Below are 22,589 nucleotides of genomic sequence, written 5' to 3' on the forward strand. Positions count from 1 at the left end.
CCACGGCCATTGTGGCGGCCTCCAAAATGTATGGCAAGGTCGTCTTCTTCTTAACATCGGAGGCCGCCGCCCAGGAGGAAGTGGAGAAGGGCCTGGCGGTGGGGGGCGTGTTCGTCCCCTTAGAGCCGCTAGAGGACCTGGGCGTCCGCCTGGTTCTGACCTCCGTCCCTCCCTTTCTCCCCAATGCCGCCCTGTTACCTGCCCTTTCTACCTTGGGGAAGCCCATCTCTGTCATCAGCCCTCTCCTGTTGGGCTGCAAAGACCCCACCCTCCGTCACGTCCTCTCCTTCCGCCGGCAAGTGCAGCTTCAACTGCCGCCGGCAGCGCGTGACGGAGAGGCACTCGAGGGGTCCTTCCTAGTCCCCTACCAGGGGACCCATTACAGGGTGCATTATTCCACGGGGGAGGCCCGGTGCTACCTCTGCCGGGCGATGGGGCACGTCCGGAGGGACTGCCCCCTGGCCCGGGAAGGAGGGGCATCCAGGACCCCCGAGCCCCGGCAGGGCACCGGCCCCGTCATCGCCGACGCCCCTGGCTGCCCGGCGCCCGAAACCGCCCCTCCTCCCTCCCAGTCCACCATTGCTCCCGCTCAGGCCCAAGGGGCACCTCCCCCACTATGCCCAGACGAGCGGGAGAACCCCTCCCCCGCTGTTTGCAATGTGGCGGGGCCTGTGGAGGAGGGTGCGGCAGGGACACCGCCAAGCATGGGAGAGGGCCCACCCCAAGGGGAATCTTCCCTCCCTTGTGCTGCCCCACCGTTACCCCCTCGAGTCCCTGAGCCATCGCCTCTGCCCCCTGACACAACCCCTACTAGCCAGCCCCTGGATGATGCCATGGAGGGCTGGGCCCTAGTCCAGAGGAAGCGGGGCAAGCGGAAGGCTCGAGCTCCGTTCCTCCCATCTGACGCGGAGGCCCCCCGGAAGACCAGGAAGGGGGGCACCGATGCCGAGCCTTCCGCTCTACCCACGGGTGTGTTCCATCCACCAGAGCCGGCTGGGGAAGACGTGGCAGCACTGGGAGGCAGTATCTCCACTCCACGGGAGTCCCTCCCCTCCAAGACCCCCGAGGTACCATCTGAAACCCCAGTGTGCCCCGAAGTAACCGTCGCGTCAGGTGCCGGCGGGGAGAATCCCGGGGTAGCGGAAAACAATTTCCCCTCTATATATGAGGAGATCGAGGCCCTGGGTCTGACCCCGGTCACCGAGGGGGAGGACGATCCTATGCCAGCGGGCCTTGATCTGGGCGACTTCACTCCAGCCCCCCTTTCCCCATATTCCCTCCCCGTAACCGTTGCTTCTGCTCCCACCTTCGAGGAGCCCCTGGACTCCTCCATCAACCCGGCTGCAGAGGGCACCCCGCTGAGAGCCGCCGAGCCTGTTGAGGCGACGGCCAGTGCCACGCAGCTGGAACCTGAGTCACCAGGGGCATCCCTCGTTGGTGAGGAGCATTCGACCTCCTTTCCGGGAGAGGACCCTACAGAAGAAAGTCCACCTCCTGATGCCATGGCAGCCAAATCCACCAGAGAGCTTGCGCCCGGCATCAATGAGAGCCCTCTCCCAACCCAGACTCTCACCTCTACCCCTGCCCCTGCCCTTATCCTGCCCACCTCCCGAGATATTATTGCCACCCCTGGGACTGTCTCCTTCCCCTTTCCAACAGATGACTCCCAGGGAGTGGCCTTTGTGTTTAGCCGTCCCGACCCACCAGGGGCTGCTATCCTCCCTCCGCCGCCCCCTATCGCCCCAGCATTCAGGTGAACCCATCAAGAGCCCCGTCGGGGATCCGCACCCTGTCTGCCCATCTCGCTGGGCCAGGGGGCTGTACCAAGGGCCCCATCGGGGAACAACCAGACCATAACCCCAGCCCCCCATGCGCTGCGAGAGGAGTTGCGGGAGTTCCTAGAAGATGTCCGTGGCTCCCGCAACAAAGTCCAGCTTGCCCTCCAGCGATGGGGGGACTTTAATCAAATCCTCCGGGCCACAAGGGCCCTCATGGGGGAGGGGAAAAGGACTGGGAGGCAAGGCACCGCGGCCTACCATCGAGTCCGCCACTTCTGTGACTCCTTACTCACCTACGGGGTGGGTCACGGACTGCTGCGCGGCCCGCCAGGAGCCACGAGCATCCCTGCCGGCGAGGATCCCCCCCAGCCCTGCTCATGGCACCCTTTACTATCGCAACATTGAACACCCGTGGCTGTAGGATGGGTCTCCGCAGGTCCCAGGTGCTCTCCTTCCTTCGAGAGGGGAGGTACTCTGTGGTTTTCCTGCAGGAGACCCATACGGATCCGACCTCCGAAGACAGCTGGCGGCTGGATTGGGGGGACAGGGTCTACTTTAGCCACCTCACAGTTCATACGGGTGGAGTGGCGACCCTGTTCTCCCCCGACCTACGGCCCGAGGTGCTGGGGGTCGCCGAGGTTGTGCCGGGTCGCCTGCTGCACCTCCGGGTCCGCATGGAGGGGCTGGTAGTCAACCTCGTCAACATCTATGCCCCAGCAGCGAGCCCGGAGCGGCTGCAATTCTGTCAGCAGGCATCCGCCTTCCTCGGCACCTTGGATCCTCAGGAGTGCCTAGTACTGGGAGGGGACTTTAACATCACCCTTGAGGAACGAGACCGCTCGGGAACCGAGAAGAGCCAGGCCGCCGTGGCCGTCCTCCAGGAGATAGTCGAACACCACTCCCTGGTGGACGTCTGGCGCGACCACCACCCGGATGACGCTTCCACGTTCACCTTTGTCCGGGTGGAGGCCCATCGGTCGCGCCACTCCCGGTTGGACCGCATTTATTTATCACGCTTTCATCTTACACGAGCCCACTCCTCCAGCATCCGGCCGGCCCCATTTTCTGACCATCACATAGCCACCGTGACAGCCTCCCTCTGCGCGGAGAGGCCGGGGCCGGCCTATTGGCATTTTAACAACAGCTTGCTGGAGGATGCGGGCTTCGTGGCGTCCTTCCGGGAGTTCTGGCTGGCCTGGCGAGGGCAGCGGCGTGCCTTTCCCTCGGCACGGCGGTGGTGGGACGTAGGGAAGGTGCGCGCCCGGCTCTTCTGCCGTGACTACACCCGGGGCACCAGCCGACGGAGGGATGCAGCGATAGAGCAGTTGGAACGGGAGGTCTTAGAGCTGGAGAGGCGTCTGGCCGCCAGCCCCGAGGATCCACCCCTCTGCGGAGCGTGCCGGGAGAAGCGGGAGGAGCTCCGGAGCCTCGAGGACCATCGGGCCCGGGGTGCCTTTGTTCGATCCCGCATCCGTCTCCTTCGGGAGATGGATTGCGGCTCCCGCTTCTTCTACGCCCTGGAAAAAAAGAGGGGGGCTAAGAAACATATCATCTGCCTACTGACTGAGGATGGCACCCCCCTCACGGATCCGGTGGAGATGTGCGAGAGGGCGAGAGCCTTCTACGCAAGCCTTTTCTCCCCGGAGCCGACCGATCCTAACGCTTGCAGAGTGCTGTGGGAGGAGCTCCCGACGGTCAGCGTGGGCGACCGAGACCGGCTAGAGCTGCCTCTCACTCTGGCCGAGTTCTCGGAAGCCCTCCGTCGCATGCCCACCAATAAATCTCCGGGCATGGACGGGCTGACCGTGGAGTTCTACCGCGTGTTCTGGGACGTCCTGGGCCCAGACCTAGTCACCGTCTGGGCCGAGTCTTTGCAGAGCGGGGTCCTCCCTCTTTCGTGCAGGCGAGCCGTGCTCGCCTTATTGCCGAAGAAGGGGGACCTCCGCGATTTACGAAATTGGCGTCCCGTCTCGCTCCTCAGCACGGACTACAAAATCGTGGCAAAAGCCATCTCCCTGAGGCTAGGGTCCGTGCTGGCGGACGTGGTCCACCCAGACCAGACCTACACCGTCCCGGGCCGCAGTATCTTCGACAACCTATATCTGGTCCGGGACCTATTGGAACTTGGGTGTAGGGATGGTCTGTCGTTCGCCCTCCTGTCTTTAGATCAGGAGAAGGCGTTCGACAGGATGGATCACGGGTATCTAATGAACACTCTGCAGGCATTTGGCTTCGGACGCAGATTTGTGAACTTTCTCCGGGTGCTGTACGCTTCCGCAGAGTGTCTGGTAAGACTCAACTGGACCCTGACCGAACCGGTCAACTTCGGGCGAGGAGTACGGCAGGGGTGCCCCCTCTCAGGCCAGCTCTACGCTCTGGCGATCGAGCCCTTCCTCTGTCTCCTCCGAAGGAGGTTGACAGGGTTGGTACTGAGGGAGCCGGAGCTGCGGCTGGTCCTGTCGGCGTATGCTGATGACGTGCTCCTCATGGTCCAGGACCCGGGCGACTTGGTGCGAGTGGAGGCTTGCCAGGCCATCTATTCAGCAGCCTCCTCTGCGCGGGTCAACTGGGTCAAGAGCTCTGGCTTGGTGGTAGGGGACTGGCGGCAGGCGAGCCCCCGCCCACCCGCGCTTCAAGCCATCCGGTGGAGCACGGGTCCGCTGCTCTATCTGGGCGTTTACCTTTCTGCCACGCATCCCTCTCCGCCGGAGAACTGGCAGAATTTAGAGGGCGGGGTGATAGAGCGGCTCCGGAAATGGACAGGACTGCTCCGGTGCCTCTCCCTTCGAGGGAGAGCGTTAGTGCTTAATCAACTAGTCCTGTCCATGCTTTGGTACCGGCTCAACACCCTGGTCCCGGCCCCGGCTTTCCTGACCAACCTGCGGACATCGATTCTGGAGTTCTTTTGGTCAGGACTGCACTGGGTCCCTGCAGGGGTTCTCCATCTACCTGTGGAGGAGGGAGGGCAGGGCCTCAAATGTCTGCTTACTCAGGTCCATGTCTTCCGCCTCCAGACCCTGCAGAGGCTCCTTTATGGTGCAGGTAGTCCGGCGTGGAGCATACTGGCGCACGCCTTCCTGCGCCGCTTCCGAGGGCTCCGATACGACCGGCAGCTCCTTTATCTCCATCCGAGAGGTCTTCCGCGAGACCTCTCCGGGCTGCCGGTCTTCTACCAGGACCTCCTCCGGACCTGGAAACTCTTTACAACGAGCAGGTCCGTGGCGGCCACCGAGGGGGCAGATCTCCTCGCGGAGCCCCTGCTACACAACCCCCAGCTCCGTTTGCAGGTGGCGGAGTCCCGCTCGGTGCGCCAGAGGTTGGTCCTGGCAGAGGTCACAAGAGTCGGAGACCTCCTGGACTATGACCGGGGAGACTGGCTGGATCCCCTAACCTTCGCTCAGCGCATGGGGCTTTCCAGACCTTGTACTCCCCGATGCATACTTCAGGAGGTGAAGGCCGCTTTGCCGCCCGCTGCTCGGGTTTATCTCGACCGGGTCCTGCACGAGGGCACGCCCCGCCCACCCACTACCCCAGGCCCGCCGGACCTTTTAATTGGACCCCTCCCCCGTGGACCCAACCGATCCCTTCACCCCTTCACTAGAAGCCGGCTGCACGAGATGCAGCCGGTCTGTTTTCAAACCGCGCCAAGAAAACATCTCTACACGCTCGTGCTCCACACCCTTCACGCCCGCACCCTTGTGTCCCGCCCCGATACAAAATGGCGGGACCTCCTGCCACCTTTGGAGGGTGCAGAGCCCCGGTGGGGCAGCCTATATTCCATCTTAGTCCCAAAGCCCGCCGGGGATGTCAGTTGGCGGCTCCTTCACGGAGCCGTGAGCACGGGCGTGTACTTGGCGCGGTTCACCACAATCCCAGACACCTGCCCCTTTTGCGGCGTGAGGGATACCCTGGCACATGTCTACCTGGAGTGTGCCAGGCTGCAGCCCCTATTCCGGCTCCTCACCAATATCTTATTACGTTTTTGGTTGCACTTCTCCCCTCACCTTCTCATTTATGCACTCCCTATCCGTGGCCCCACAAAGTCCCGGGATCTCCTGGTCAACCTCCTCCTGGCCCTAGCTAAAATGGCCATCTACAAAACCAGAGTGAGGAGGTTGGCCGATGGAGTCTCCTGTGACTGTGGGGCCTATTTCCGATCCTCGGTCCGTTCACGTATCCGGGCAGAGTTCCTCTGGGCGGCGTCCTCTGACTCCCTTGACGCCTTTGAGGAGCAGTGGGCTCTGTCCGGGGTTCTCTGCTCGGTGTCCCCGTCCGGTTCCCTTCTTTTGACCCTTTGACCGCACTCCTGTCCCTGTTATTTTATTAGTTGTCCCCCGGAATTTTTTGGGTATCTAGGTCCTGTGGGTCCCCCTTTTAGGCTGGGGGGGACCCTTTAGCAGTGGACGGGCTTCGCCCGCCCACTTCCCGGATCCCAATAAGACTGCTCTTCCATAGCCTTCTAGCGTGGAGGGAGGTGGGAAGCTGCTACTCCTGCTGCTGCTAGGACCTAAGCTCTCCCTGCTGTTCCAGCTGCTCCCCTGGCTGGGCCAGACACCCGCCCCCCATTCTCTGCTACTTGGCTGTTGGCCCCCCCACTCTCGGGTGCTGCTACTGCTCCAACTGCAGCCCCAGTGGGGGGGCTGCTAGCCCACTCCCCAAAGAGGAGGAGTGAAGGACCCCAGCCACTGCTGTTGTGGATACCACCACCAACAGCACCACCTGAGAGGGGTCCTCTCTGCCTGCCTGGATCACCACCTGGAGTTCCTGGAGCTGCTGCTGCTGCTGCTGTGGAGTCTGCTGCCTGGAGCTGCTGAAGCCCGAGGAGGAGAAGAAGAGGATCATCTGCCAGTGGGGCAGCACCTAGAGACTTTGCAGACCACCGTGGAGGGGGCCTAAGACTGAGTAATTTTCAAACTGTGCTCTTGTGGTGGGGGTCTTGACTGTGTTTCCAGGGACACAGGGGGTGTGGCGTGGAGCTGCCCCCCAATCCATCTGTGTGTCCCCCCAACCCCCACCACTACTACCACCACCACTGCCCCCTCCACCACCCCCACTGGCTGTATACCATCTGCCTCAGCCCCTGCCTCTGGACTCAGCTGCTTGCTTGGCTTGCCAGGCCCTATTTCCACCCTTTGGGCCAGACGCAGCAGCCAGCTAAAAAAGACTTGTGCAAGTGCACATGGGCACATGTGCCCCCCCCGGACTGCCTACCCCCCAGCTTTGCCCTTTACTACCTGCCCCATTTTCCACTTGCTTTGCCTCCTATTTTGCTCCAGCCCCCCTTACTAGCTTCAGTTTGTTTGCCTGCCCCGCCCATTTCCTTCTGCAGCCTTTGTTTGTTTGCCCCGCCCCAGCCTCTGAAGCTAGCCCCTTGGTTTCCCTGTTCTACCCCCAGACCGCTTAGCCCCTCGCTCCGTGTGCCCATGCCCCCTCCCATGCGCTTGTGCAACTCCCCATTTCAGTTACAACCCTCTTCACTGCACCCGCAATGTTGTTCTATCCCCCGCTCCACTAGTGCATCAAGAGGAGCCGGAATTCCACCTTGTGTTGGTAACTAACCCCTAATCCCTGATTGCCCCCCATCCAGCCCCCCCTTTTGGCGCCCTCCTCCCCTGCCTGCAGTCGAGCGGGGAGGAGTGGTCGACCTGCTTCCCCTCTCCCCTCCTCCTTTTGATGTCCTCCCTTTTCTCCTTGCTCATGATGGCGGGGGATGAGACGGGTGAGACCCCTCCAGCAGCCCGAGCTCCCCCTCCCCCGCCTACTCCTCCATCACCCCCCCAAGCTTCTACCTCTGCTGCCAAACCATCTGTCCCCACCCCCGCTGGGGCACCAGCAGGGACGGGCACCGGGGTGACCTCCACTGCTGCCACGTCTATCACCCCCTCAGATTTGGGGGGAGTCCTCCCAGCCGGCGGGAAGGGCCAGGGGAAGAAGAAGGGGAAGGGCCCCGCTAAAAAGACCAGGCCCTCCATGGCAGGAGCTGCCCCCAATGCCCCGGCCCCATCTCCAGCTGGGGCGCCCCTCCCCGCTGTTCCCTCCACCAGCTCTGCAGGTGTCCCTCCCCCGGCCCCCAGAGCATACGCCCAGGTGGCGGCAGCCCCTTCGCCTGCCGCTACGTTATTTCTCCAGCCCACCGCCTCCACTACCATCTATAGCGGCCGGGGCCCCTTTCCCACCATGACCAGGAAGCAGGGCGTCCGTTGCCTCCTGGTGCCCGCCTCACCCCACGTGGAAACCTATGTGCGGGCATTGGCGAGGGTAGTGGGGCCCACGGCCATTGTGGCGGCCTCCAAAATGTATGGCAAGGTCGTCTTCTTCTTAACATCGGAGGCCGCCGCCCAGGAGGAAGTGGAGAAGGGCCTGGCGGTGGGGGGCGTGTTCGTCCCCTTAGAGCCGCTAGAGGACCTGGGCGTCCGCCTGGTTCTGACCTCCGTCCCTCCCTTTCTCCCCAATGCCGCCCTGTTACCTGCCCTTTCTACCTTGGGGAAGCCCATCTCTGTCATCAGCCCTCTCCTGTTGGGCTGCAAAGACCCCACCCTCCGTCACGTCCTCTCCTTCCGCCGGCAAGTGCAGCTTCAACTGCCGCCGGCAGCGCGTGACGGAGAGGCACTCGAGGGGTCCTTCCTAGTCCCCTACCAGGGGACCCATTACAGGGTGCATTATTCCACGGGGGAGGCCCGGTGCTACCTCTGCCGGGCGATGGGGCACGTCCGGAGGGACTGCCCCCTGGCCCGGGAAGGAGGGGCATCCAGGACCCCCGAGCCCCGGCAGGGCACCGGCCCCGTCATCGCCGACGCCCCTGGCTGCCCGGCGCCCGAAACCGCCCCTCCTCCCTCCCAGTCCACCATTGCTCCCGCTCAGGCCCAAGGGGCACCTCCCCCACTATGCCCAGACGAGCGGGAGAACCCCTCCCCCGCTGTTTGCAATGTGGCGGGGCCTGTGGAGGAGGGTGCGGCAGGGACACCGCCAAGCATGGGAGAGGGCCCACCCCAAGGGGAATCTTCCCTCCCTTGTGCTGCCCCACCGTTACCCCCTCGAGTCCCTGAGCCATCGCCTCTGCCCCCTGACACAACCCCTACTAGCCAGCCCCTGGATGATGCCATGGAGGGCTGGGCCCTAGTCCAGAGGAAGCGGGGCAAGCGGAAGGCTCGAGCTCCGTTCCTCCCATCTGACGCGGAGGCCCCCCGGAAGACCAGGAAGGGGGGCACCGATGCCGAGCCTTCCGCTCTACCCACGGGTGTGTTCCATCCACCAGAGCCGGCTGGGGAAGACGTGGCAGCACTGGGAGGCAGTATCTCCACTCCACGGGAGTCCCTCCCCTCCAAGACCCCCGAGGTACCATCTGAAACCCCAGTGTGCCCCGAAGTAACCGTCGCGTCAGGTGCCGGCGGGGAGAATCCCGGGGTAGCGGAAAACAATTTCCCCTCTATATATGAGGAGATCGAGGCCCTGGGTCTGACCCCGGTCACCGAGGGGGAGGACGATCCTATGCCAGCGGGCCTTGATCTGGGCGACTTCACTCCAGCCCCCCTTTCCCCATATTCCCTCCCCGTAACCGTTGCTTCTGCTCCCACCTTCGAGGAGCCCCTGGACTCCTCCATCAACCCGGCTGCAGAGGGCACCCCGCTGAGAGCCGCCGAGCCTGTTGAGGCGACGGCCAGTGCCACGCAGCTGGAACCTGAGTCACCAGGGGCATCCCTCGTTGGTGAGGAGCATTCGACCTCCTTTCCGGGAGAGGACCCTACAGAAGAAAGTCCACCTCCTGATGCCATGGCAGCCAAATCCACCAGAGAGCTTGCGCCCGGCATCAATGAGAGCCCTCTCCCAACCCAGACTCTCACCTCTACCCCTGCCCCTGCCCTTATCCTGCCCACCTCCCGAGATATTATTGCCACCCCTGGGACTGTCTCCTTCCCCTTTCCAACAGATGACTCCCAGGGAGTGGCCTTTGTGTTTAGCCGTCCCGACCCACCAGGGGCTGCTATCCTCCCTCCGCCGCCCCCTATCGCCCCAGCATTCAGGTGAACCCATCAAGAGCCCCGTCGGGGATCCGCACCCTGTCTGCCCATCTCGCTGGGCCAGGGGGCTGTACCAAGGGCCCCATCGGGGAACAACCAGACCATAACCCCAGCCCCCCATGCGCTGCGAGAGGAGTTGCGGGAGTTCCTAGAAGATGTCCGTGGCTCCCGCAACAAAGTCCAGCTTGCCCTCCAGCGATGGGGGGACTTTAATCAAATCCTCCGGGCCACAAGGGCCCTCATGGGGGAGGGGAAAAGGACTGGGAGGCAAGGCACCGCGGCCTACCATCGAGTCCGCCACTTCTGTGACTCCTTACTCACCTACGGGGTGGGTCACGGACTGCTGCGCGGCCCGCCAGGAGCCACGAGCATCCCTGCCGGCGAGGATCCCCCCCAGCCCTGCTCATGGCACCCTTTACTATCGCAACATTGAACACCCGTGGCTGTAGGATGGGTCTCCGCAGGTCCCAGGTGCTCTCCTTCCTTCGAGAGGGGAGGTACTCTGTGGTTTTCCTGCAGGAGACCCATACGGATCCGACCTCCGAAGACAGCTGGCGGCTGGATTGGGGGGACAGGGTCTACTTTAGCCACCTCACAGTTCATACGGGTGGAGTGGCGACCCTGTTCTCCCCCGACCTACGGCCCGAGGTGCTGGGGGTCGCCGAGGTTGTGCCGGGTCGCCTGCTGCACCTCCGGGTCCGCATGGAGGGGCTGGTAGTCAACCTCGTCAACATCTATGCCCCAGCAGCGAGCCCGGAGCGGCTGCAATTCTGTCAGCAGGCATCCGCCTTCCTCGGCACCTTGGATCCTCAGGAGTGCCTAGTACTGGGAGGGGACTTTAACATCACCCTTGAGGAGCGGGACCGCTCGGGGACCGAGCAGAGCCCGGCCGCCGTCACCATCCTCCAGGAGATAGTGGAACACCACTCCCTGGTGGACGTCTGGCGCGACCACCATCCGGATGACACTTCCACGTTCACCTTTGTCCGGGTGGAGGCCCATCGGTCGCGCCACTCCCGGTTGGACCGCATTTATTTATCACGCTTTCATCTTTCACGAGCCCACTCCTCCAGCACCCGGCCGGCCCCATTTTCTGACCATCACATAGCCACCGTGACAGCCTCCCTCTGCATGGAGAGGCCGGGGCTGGCCTATTGGCATTTTAACAACAGCTTGCTGGAGGATGCGGGCTTCGTGGCGTCCTTCTGGGAGTTCTGGCTGGCCTGGCGAGGGCAGCGGCGTGCCTTTCCCTCGGCACGGCGGTGGTGGGACTTAGGGGAGGTGCGCGCCCGGCTCTTCTGCCGTGACTACACCCGGGGCGCCAGCCGACGGAGGGATGCGGCCATAGAGCAGTTGGAATGGGAGGTCTTAGAGCTGGAGAGGCGTCTGGCCGCCAGCCCCGAGTATCCACCCCTCTGCGGAGCGTGCCGGGAGAAGCGGGAGGAGCTCCGGACCCTCGAGGACCATCGGGCCCGGGGTGCCTTTGTTCGATCCCGCATCCGTCTCCTTCGGGAGATGGATTGCGGCTCCCGCTTCTTCTACGCCCTGGAAAAAAAGAGGGGGGCTAAGAAACATATCATCTGCCTACTGGCAGAAGATGGCACCCCCCTCACGGATCCGGTGGAGATGTGCGAGAGGGCGAGAGCCTTCTACGCAAGCCTTTTCTCCCTGGAGCCGACCGATCCTAAGGCTTGCAGAGTGCTGTGGGAGGAGCTCCCGATGGTCAACGTGGGCGACCGAGACCAGCTAGAGCTGCCTCTCACTCTGGCCGAGTTCTCGGAAGCCCTCCGTCGCATGCCCACCAATAAATCTCCGGGCATGGACGGGCTGACCGTGGAGTTCTACCGCGTGTTCTGGGACGTCCTGGGCCCAGACCTAGTCACCGTCTGGGCCGAGTCTTTGCAGAGCGGGGTCCTCCCTCTTTCGTGCAGGCGAGCTGTGCTGGCCTTATTGCCGAAGAAGGGGGACCTCCGCGATTTACAAAATTGGCGTCCCGTCTCGCTCCTCAGCACGGACTACAAAATCGTGGCAAAAGCCATCTCCCTGAGGCTAGGGTCCGTGCTGGCGGACGTGGTCCACCCAGACCAGACCTACACCGTCCCGGGCCGCAGCATCTTCGACAACCTATATCTGGTCCGGGACCTATTGGAACTTAGGTGTAGGGATGGTCTGTCGTTCGCCCTCCTGTCCTTAGATCATAGAATCATAGAATATCAGGGTTGGAAGGGACCCCAGAAGGTCATCTAGTCCAACCCCCTGCTCAAAGCAGGACCAAGTCCCAGTTAAATCATCCCAGCCAGGGCTTTGTCAAGCCTGACCTTAAAAACCTCTAAGGAAGGAGATTCTACCACCTCCCTAGGTAACGCATTCCAGTGTTTCACCACCCTCTTAGTGAAAAAGTTTTTCCTAATATCCAATCTAAACCTCCCCCATTGCAACTTGAGACCATTACTCCTCGTTCTGTCATCTGCTACCATTGAGAACAGTCTAGAGCCATCCTCTTTGAAACCCCCTTTCAGGTAGTTGAAAGCAGCTATCAAATCCCCCCTCATTCTTCTCTTCTGCAGACTAAACAATCCCAGCTCCCTCAGCCTCTCCTCATAAGTCATGTGCTCTAGACCCCTAATCATTTTCGTTGCCCTTCGTTGTACTCTTTCCAATTTATCCACATCCTTCCTGTAGTGTGGGGCCCAAAACTGGACACAGTACTCCAGATGAGGCCTCACCAGTGTCGAATAGAGGGGAACGATCACGTCCCTCGATCTGCTCGCTATGCCCCTACTTATACATCCCAAAATGCCATTGGCCTTCTTGGCAACAAGGGCACACTGCTGACTCATATCCAGCTTCTCGTCCACTGTCACCCCTAGGTCCTTTTCCGCAGAACTGCTGCCGAGCCATTCGGTCCCTAGTCTGTAGCGGTGCATTGGATTCTTCCATCCTAAGTGCAGGACCCTGCACTTATCCTTATTGAACCTCATTAGATTTCTTTTGGCCCAATCCTCCAATTTGTCTAGGTCCTTCTGTATCCTATCCCTCCCCTCCAGCGTATCTACCACTCCTCCCAGTTTAGTATCATCCGCAAATTTGCTGAGAGTGCAATCCACACCATCCTCCAGATCATTTATGAAGATATTGAACAAAACGGGCCCCAGGACCGACCCCTGGGGCACTCCACTTGACACCGGCTGCCAACTAGACATGGAGCCATTGATCACTACCCGTTGAGCCCGACAATCTAGCCAGCTTTCTACCCACCTTATAGTGCATTCATCCAGCCCATACTTCCTTAACTTGCTGACAAGAATGCTGTGGGAGACCGTGTCAAAAGCTTTGCTAAAGTCAAGAAACAATACATCCACTGCTTTCCCTTCATCCACAGAACCAGTAATCTCATCATAAAAGGCGATTAGATTAGTCAGGCATGACCTTCCCTTGGTGAATCCATGCTGACTGTTCCTGATCACTTTCCTCTCCTCTAAGTGCTTCAGGATTGATTCTTTGAGGACCTGCTCCATGATTTTTCCAGGGACTGAGGTGAGGCTGACCGGCCTGTAGTTCCCAGGATCCTCCTTCTTCCCTTTTTTAAAGATGGGCACTACATTAGCCTTTTTCCAGTCATCCGGGACTTCCCCCGTTCGCCACGAGTTTTCAAAGATAATGGCCAAGGGCTCTGCAATCACAGCCGCCAATTCCTTCAGCACTCTCGGATGCAATTCGTCCGGCCCCATGGACTTGTGCACGTCCAGCTTTTCTAAATAGTCCCTAACCACCTCTATCTCTACAGAGGGCTGGCCATCTCTTCCCCATTTTGTGTTGCCCAGCACAGCAGTCTGGGAGCTGACCTTGTTAGTGAAAACAGAGGCAAAAAAAGCATTGAGTACATTAGCTTTTTCCACATCCTCTGTCACTAGCTTGCCTCCCTCATTCAGTAAGGGGCCCACACTTTCCTTGGCTTTCTTCTTGTTGCCAACATACCTGAAGAAACCCTTCTTGTTACTCTTGACATCTCTTGCTAGCTGCAGCTCCAGGTGCGATTTGGCCCTCCTGATATCTTTCCTACATGCCCGAGCAATATTTTTATACTCTTCCCTGGTCATATGTCCAAGCTTCCACTTCTTGTAAGCTTCTTTTTTATGTTTAAGATCCGCTAGGATTTCACCATTAAGCCAAGCTGGTCGCCTGCCATATTTACTATTCTTTCGACTCATCGGGATGGTTTGTCCCTGTAACCTCAACAGGGATTCCTTGAAATACAGCCAGCTCTCCTGGACTCCCTTCCCTTTCATGTTAGTCCCCCAGGGGATCCTGGCCATCTGTTCCCTGAGGGAGTCAAAGTCTGCTTTCCTGAAGTCCAGGGTCCGTATCCTGCTGCTTACCTTTCTTCCCTGCGTCAGGATCCTGAACTCAACCAACTCATGGTCACTGCCTCCCAGATTCCCATCCACTTTTGCTTCCCCCACTAATTCTACCCGGTTTGTGAGCAGCAGGTCAAGAAAAGTGCTCCCCCTAGTTGGCTCCCCTAGCACTTGCACCAGGAAATTGTCCCCTACGCTTTCCAAAAACTTCCTGGATTGTCTATGCACCGCTGTATTGCTCTCCCAGCAGATATCAGGAAAATTAAAGTCACCCATGAGAATCAGGGCATGCGATCTAGTAGCTTCCGTGAGTTGCCGGAAGATCAGGAGAAGGCGTTCGACAGGATGGATCACGGGTATCTCCTGAGCACTCTGCAGGCGTTTGGCTTCGGACCCAGGTTTGTGAACTTTCTCCGGGTGCTGTACGCTTCCGCAGAGTGTCTGGTAAGGCTCAACTGGACCCTGACCGAATTGGTCAGCTTCGGGCGAGGAGTACGGCGGGGTACCCCCTCTCAGGCCAGCTGTACGCTCTGGCGATCGAGCCCTTCCTCTGTCTCCTCCGAAGAAGGTTGACAGGGTTGGTGCTGAGGGAGCCGGAGCTGCGGCTGGTCCTGTCGGCGTACGCTGATGACGTGCTCCTCGTGGTCCAGGACCCGGGCGACTTGGTGCGGGTGGAGGCTTGCCAGGCCATCTATTCAGCAGCCTCCTCCGTGCGGGTCAACTGGGTCAAGAGCTCTGGCTTGGTGGTAGGGGACTGGCGGCAGGCGAGCTCCCTCCCACCCTCGCTTCAAGCCATCCGGTGGAGCACGGGTCCGCTGCTCTATCTGGGCGTTTACCTTTCTGCCACGCATCCCTCTCCGCCGGAGAACTGGCAGAATTTAGAGGACGGAGTGATAGAGCGGCTCCGGAAATGGACAGGACTACTCTGGTGCCTCTCCCTTTGAGGGAGAGCATTAGTGCTTAATCAACTAGTCCTGTCCATGCTCTGGTACCGGCTCAACACCCTGGTCCCGGCCCCGGCTTTCCTGACCAACCTGCGGACATCGATTCTGGAGTTCTTTTGGTCAGGACTGCACTGGGTCCCTGCAGGGGTTCTCCATCTACCTCTGGAGGAGGGAGGGCAGGGCCTAAAATGTCTGCTTACTCAGGTCCATGTCTTCCGCCTCCAGACCCTGCAGAGGCTCCTTTATGGTGCAGGTAGTCCGGCGTGGAGCATACTGGCGCACGCCTTCCTGCGCCGCTTCCGAGGGCTCCGATACGATCGGCAGCTCCTTTATCTCCATCCGAGGGGTCTTCCGCGAGACCTCTCCGGGCTGCCGGTCTTCTACCAGGATCTCCTCCGGACCTGGAAACTCTTTACAACGACCAGGTCCGTGGCGGCCACCGAGGGGGCAGATCTCCTCGCGGAGCCTCTGCTACACAACCCCCAGCTCCGTTTGCAGGTGGCGGAGTCCCGCTCGGTGTGCCAGAGTTTGGTCCAGGCAGAGGTCACAAGAGTTGGAGACGTCCTGGACTATGACTGGGGAGACTGGCTGGATCCCCTGACGCTCGCTCAGCGCATGGGGCTTTCCAGACCTTGTACTCCCCAGCGCATACTTCAGGAGGTGAAGGCCGCTTTGCCGCCCGCTGCTCGGGTTCATCTCAACCAGGTCCTGCCCAAGGGCACGCCCCGCCCACCCGTTTCCCCAGGCCTGCCGGACCTTTTATTTGGACCCCTGCCCCGTGGACACAACCGTCCCCTTCACCCCTTCACTAGAAGCCGGCTGCACGAGATGTAGCCGGTCTGCTTTCAAACCGCGCCAAGAAAACATCTCTACACGCTCGTGCTCCACACCCTTCACGCCCGCACCCTCGTGTCCCGCCCCGATACAAAATGGCGGGACCTCCTGCCACCTTTGGAGGGTGAGGATCCCCGGTGGGCCAGCCTATATTCCACCTTAGTCCCAAGGCCTGCCGGGGAAGTCAGTTGGTGGCTCCTTCATGGTGCCTTGAGCACGGGCGTGTACTTGGCGCGGTTCACTTCAATCCCAGACACCTGCCCCTTTTGCGGCATGAGGGATACCCTGGCACATGTATACCTGGAGTGTGCCAGGCTGCAGCCCCTATTCCGGCTCCTCACCAATATTTTATTACGTTTTTGGTTGCACTTCTCCCCTCACCTTCTCATTTATGCAATCCCTATCCGTGGCCCCACAAAGTCACGGGATCTCCTGGTCAACCTCCTTCTGGCCCTAGCTAAAATGGTCATCTATAAAACCAGAGTGAGGAGGTTGGCCGAAGGAGTCTCCTGTGACTGTGGGGCCTATTTCCGATCCTCCGTCCGTTCACGTATCCGGGCAGAGTTCCTCTGGGCCGCGTCCTCTGACTCCCTTGACGCCTTTGAGGAGCAGTGGGCGCTGTCCGGGGTTCTCTGCTCAGTGTCCCCGTCCGGTTCCCTTTGTTTGAGCCTTTGACCGCACTCCTGTTCCTTTTATTTTATTAATTGTCCCCCAGAATTTTTTGGGTATCTAGGTCTTGTGGATCCCCCTTTTAGGCTGGGGGGGGGGATCCTTTAGCGGTGGACGAGCTTCGCCCTCCCACTTCCCGGAGCCCAATAAGACTACTTTTCTATAGCCATTTGGCCTTGCCCCGTCACAACACATAATCCATTTTAACAAGACTTTGATAAATCACATCGTCTTACAGACAGCACATAATGCATTTTTTTTGTAGGAGAATCTTGCTTAATAAGTGGTCAGATTTCAAGTATAAATTCATAGTTGTAGATCAAAGTATAACTTTTCTCATAAAATCTAGCAAAGTGAGTCATAGGTAAGGCTATGATTTAGTCACAGGTATTTTTAGTAAAAGTCATGGACAGGTCATGGATAATAAACAAAAATTCATGGCCTGTGACCTGTCCATGACTTGTACTTTAAATACCCCTGACTAAATCTTAGTTGGGGTGCCGCTGCTCTGGGGTGAGCGCCTGGGGGGCTGCTCCTCTGAGGGGGTCAGTGCTTTGGGGGGGGTACCCAGAGCCAGCGGCACCAGCTGCCAGGGGCTGCTGAGCAGCAGTTGCTTTGGCTGTCCCCGGGGCCGGCCACTGCTCAGGCAGTCCCTGAGACAAACTGCCCAGGGACACCCAAACAACAGCCGGTGCCACTGGCTCTGGGGCTTCTCCAGCATCGGCCAGTGTGGCTGTCCTTGGGGCTGCCTCAGCAGCTGTCATGGGGGCCAGTTGCTTGGGCAGCCCTGGGGTCAGCCACGCTGGCTGCTGCTGAAGTCATGGAGCCCTGGTAGTAGGGTATGTGTGGTTCCCAGCTGGAGGAGCCATGCTCACAATAGCTCTCCTCGAGCCAACATGCTAAAAATAGTAGCTATGGTAGCATGGGTAGTTGCTCAGGTAGTTGCCCAAGTACATACCCTCAGGGATCAGACAGGTTTGTACTCAGGGTCGCCAGCTGCTCCTGCCACTTGCCTGGACTCATGCTACCATGGCTACATTGTGATTCTTAGTGCGCTAGCTTGGGGAGAGCTAGTGCAAATATGTCTACTTGAACTGTTAATCACCGCTACCCCTGTCATAAATAAAGAGGAGGGTAACCATCTTTCTGTATACATTGCTATAAAATCCCTCCTGGCCAGAGGCAACATCCTGTTACCGGTAAAGGGTTAAAAAGTTCAGCTAACCTGACTGGCATCTGACCCAAAGGACCAATAAGGAAACAAAATACTTTCAAATCTTCGGGGCGGCGGGGGGAAGGCTTTTGTTTGTGCTCTTTGTTTATGTATTGTTCTCTCCTGGGACTGAGAGAGGCCAGAGAAAAATCCATCTTCTCCAATCCATCCTAATCCAAGTCTCCAATATTGCAATCAGTATAGCAGGCAAGGCAAATTAGTTTATCTTTTGTTTTATGTAAATTTTCCCTGTGTTAAGAGGGAGGTTTATTCCTGTTTTCTGTAACTTTAAGGTTTTACCCAGAGGCTCTGTGTTTTAAATCTAAATACCCTGTATAGTATTTTCCATCCTAATCTTACAGAGGTGATTCTTTTACCTTTTCTTTAATTAAAATTCTTCTTTTAAGAACCTAATTAATTTTTCATTTTTCTTAAGATCCAAGGGTTTGGGTCTGTGTTCACTTGTACAAATTGGTAAGAATTATTATCAAGCCTTTCCCAGGAAAGAGGGTGTAGGGCTTGGGGGGATATTTTGGGGGGAAGATGTCTCCAAGTGGTCTCTTTCCCTGTTCTTTGTTTAAAACGCTTAGTGGTGGCAGCACACTATTCAAGGACAAGGCAAAGTTTGTACCTTGGGGAAGTTTTTAACCTAAGGTGGTAAAAATAAGCTTAGGGGGGTCTTTCATGTGGGTCCCCACATCTATACCCTAGAGTTCAGAGTGGGGAAGGAACCCTGACAACCCCTGACTCCAATAGACTACAAAGAAAAAATAAAGACTTGTGTGATGCTGCTTGTGTGACACATAGTGATGGAAATGAACAAGAATTGATGAGTCTTAAAATATGAGTGAGGATGCCATTTACTGAAATGGGATCAAAGTTAGCCAGATGTCTAAACAAACAATATTTTATCATGCTTTGAAAAACTAATTTTCTTCAGCACTCAGACATTGTACTCAACCAAGCAGTAAATGTAGGTGATTTACAGTTTTTCCACAGGGTTATAATAATTACCCTTTTTGTCTCAGAAAAGAGTTGTTGAAATGACTTTTTTGCATGAGAAATGGGAAGCAGAGTATTGTGAATTAAGTTCAGCAGTAGCCAGTTTTGGAGGGCCAATAACTGGCTTAAAATATAAGTTGCTAAGTACTGTAAATTAGGGATGTTGATTAATTGCAGTTAATTCACGTGATTAATTCAACAAATTAACTGCAATTTAAAAAATTAATTGTGATTAATCACACTGTTAAACAATAGAATACCAATTCAAATTTATTGAATAATTTGGATGTTTTTCTACATTTTCAAATTTATTGATTTCTATTACAACACAGAATACAAAGTGTACAGTGCTCACTTTATATTACTTTTTATTACAAATATTTTCACTGTAAAAATGATAAACAAAAGAAATAGTATTTTTCAATTCACCTCATACAAGTACTGTAGTTCAATTTTTTATAGTGAAAATGTAACTTACAAATGTAGATTTTTTTGTTACATAACTACACTCAAAAACAAAACAATGCAAAACTTTAGAGCCTACAAGTCCATTCAGTCCTACTTCTTGTTCAGCCAATTGCTAAGACAAACAAGTTTGTTTACATTTACGGGAGATATTGCTGACTGCTTCTTATTTACAATGTCACCTGAAAGTGAGAACAGGCGTTCACCTGGCACTTTTGTAGCAAGATATTTACGTGTCACATATGCTGAACATTCATATACCCTTCGGCCACCAATCCAGAGGACATGCTTCCATGCTGATAATGTTTGTTAAAAAAATAATGCATTAACTACATTTGTGACTGAACTCCTTGGGGAAGAATTGTATGTCTCCTGCTCTGTTTTACGCGCATTCTGCCATAGATTTCATGTTATAGCAGTCTCAGATGATGACCCAGCACATTTGTTTTAAGAACACTTTCACAGCAGATTTGACAAAATGCAAAGAAGGTACCAGTGTGAGATTTCTAATGATAGATACAGCACTCAACCCAAGATTTAAGAATCTGAAGTGCCTTTCAAAATCTGAGAGGGACGAGGTATGGAGAATGCTTTCAGATGTCTTAAAGGAGCAACACTCTGATGTGGAAACTACAGAACCCAAACCACCAAAAAAGAAAATTAACCTTCTCTGGTGGCATCTGACTCAGATGATGAAAAAAGCATACAGGGAGTGGAAGATGGAAGGGATCAGCAAGGAAAGCTACCTAATTGAGGTCAGAACATGTAGGGATAAAGTGAGACAGGCTAAAATTCGAGTAGAGTTGGACCTTCCAAAGGGAATTAAAACCAATAGTAAAAGGTTCTATAGCCATATAAATAAGAAGAAAACTAAGAAAGAAGAAGTGGGGCCGCTAAACACTGAGGATGAAGTGGAGATTACAGATAATCTAGGCATGGCCCAATATCTAAACAAATACTTTGCCTCAGTCTTTAATAAGGCTAAAGAGGATCTTGGGGATAATGGTAGCATGACAAATGGGAATGAGGATATGGAGGTAGATATTACGATATCTGAGGTAGAAGCGAAACTGAAACAGCTTAATGGGACTAAATCGGGGGGCCCAGATAATCTTCATCCAAGAATATTAAAGGAATTGGCACCTGAAATTGCAAGCCCATTAGCAAGAATTTTTAATGAATATGTAAGCTCAGGAGTAGTATCGAATGATTGGAGAATTGCTAATATAGTTCCTATTTTTAAGAAAGGAAAAAAAAGTGATCCGGGTAACTACAGGCCAGTTAGTTTGACATCTGTAGTATGCAAGGTCCTGGAAAAAATTTTGAAGGAGAAATTAGTTAAGGACATTGAAGTCAATGGTAAATGGGACAAAATACAGCATGGTTTTACAAAAGGTAGATCGTGCCAAACCAACCTAAGCTCCTTTTTTGTAAAAGTAACAGATTTTTTAGATAAAGGAAATGCAGTGGATCTATTTTACCTAGATTTCAGTAAGGCATTTGATACCGTGCCATATGGGGAATTATTAGTTAAATTTGAGAAGATGGGGATCAATATGAACATCAAAAGGTGGATAAGGAATTGATTAAAGGGGAGACTGCAACGGGTCCTACTGAAAGGCGAACTGTCAGGTTGGAGGGAGGTTACCAGTGGAGTTCCTCAGGGATCGGTTTTGGGACCAATCTTATTTAATCTTTTTATTACTGACCTTGGCACAAAAAGTGGGAGTGTGCTAATAAAGTTTGCAGATGATACAAAGCTGGGAGGTATTGCCAATTCAGAGAAGGATCGGGATATTATACAGGAGGATTTGGATGACCTTGTAAACTGGAGTAATAGTAATAGGATGAAATTTAATAGTGAGAAGTGTAAGGTTATGCATTTAGAGATTAATAACAAGAATTTTAGTTATAAGTTGGGGACGCATCAATTAGAAGTAACGGAAGAGGAGAAGGACCTTGGAGTATTGGTTGATCATAGGCTGACTATGAGCTGCCAATGTGATGTGGCTGTGAAAAAAGCTAATGCGGTTTTGGGATGCATCAGGAGAGGCATTTCCAGTAGGGATAAGGAGGTTTTAGTACCATTATACAAGGCACTGGTGAGACCTCACCTAGAATACTGTGTGCAAATCTGGTCTCCCATGTTTAAAAAGGATGAATTCAAACTGGAGCAGGTACAGAGAAGGGCTACTAGGATGATCCGAGGAATGGAAAACTTGTCTTATGAAAGGAGACTTAAGGAGCTTGGCTTGTTTAGCCTAACTAAAAGAAGGCTGAGGGGAGATATGATTGCTCTCTATAAATATATCAGAGGGATAAATACAGGAGAGGGAGAGGAATTATTTCAGCTCAGCACCAATGTGGACACAAGAACAAATGGGTATAAACTGGCCACCAGGAAGTTTAGACTTGAAATCAGACGAAGGTTTTTAACCATCAGAGGAGTGAAGTTTTAGAATAGCCTTCCAAGGGAAGCAGTGGGGGCAAAAGATTTATCTGGTTTTAAGATTCTACTTGATAAGTTTATGGAGGAGATGGTATGATGGGATAATGGGATTTTGGTAAGTAATTGATCTTTAAATATTCAGGGTAAATAGGACTAATCCCCTGAGATGGGATATTAGATGGATGGGATTTGAGTTACCCAGGAAAGAATTTTCTGTAGTATCTGGCTGGTGAATCTTGCCCATATGCTCAGGGTTTAGCTGATAGCTATATTTGGGGTCAGGAAGAAATTTTCCTCCAGGGCAGATTGGAGAGGCCCTGGAGGTTTTTCGCCTTCCTCTGTAGCATGGGTCATGGGTGACTTGAGGGAGGCTTCTCTGCTCCTTGAAGTCTTTAAACCATGCTTTGAGGACTTCAATAGCTCAGACATAGGTGAGGTTTTTCGTAGGAGTGGGTGAGTGAGATTCTGTGGCCTGGGTTGTGCAGGAGGTTGGACTAGATGATCAGAATGGTCCCTTCTGACCTTTGTATCTATGAATCTATGAACATGTGTCAGTCTGCTCTGCTTTGGATCATTATCGAACAGAGACCATCATCAGCATGGATGCATGTCTTCTGGAATGGTGGTTGGAGCATGAAGGGACATATTAATATTTAGCACATCCGGCACGTAAATATCTTGTGATGCCTGCTACAACAATGCCATGTGAATGTCTGTTCTCACTTTCAGGTGACATTGTAAACAAGAAGAGGGCAGCATTATTTCCTGAAAATGAAAACAACTTGTTTGTCTGAGTAATTGGCTGAACAAAAAGTAGGACTGAGTAGATTTGTAGGTTCTAAAGTTTTACATTATTTTA

Source organism: Dermochelys coriacea, chromosome 1 (genome assembly GCF_009764565.3).
Source record: "Dermochelys coriacea isolate rDerCor1 chromosome 1, rDerCor1.pri.v4, whole genome shotgun sequence".
NCBI lineage: Eukaryota > Metazoa > Chordata > Testudines > Dermochelyidae > Dermochelys > Dermochelys coriacea.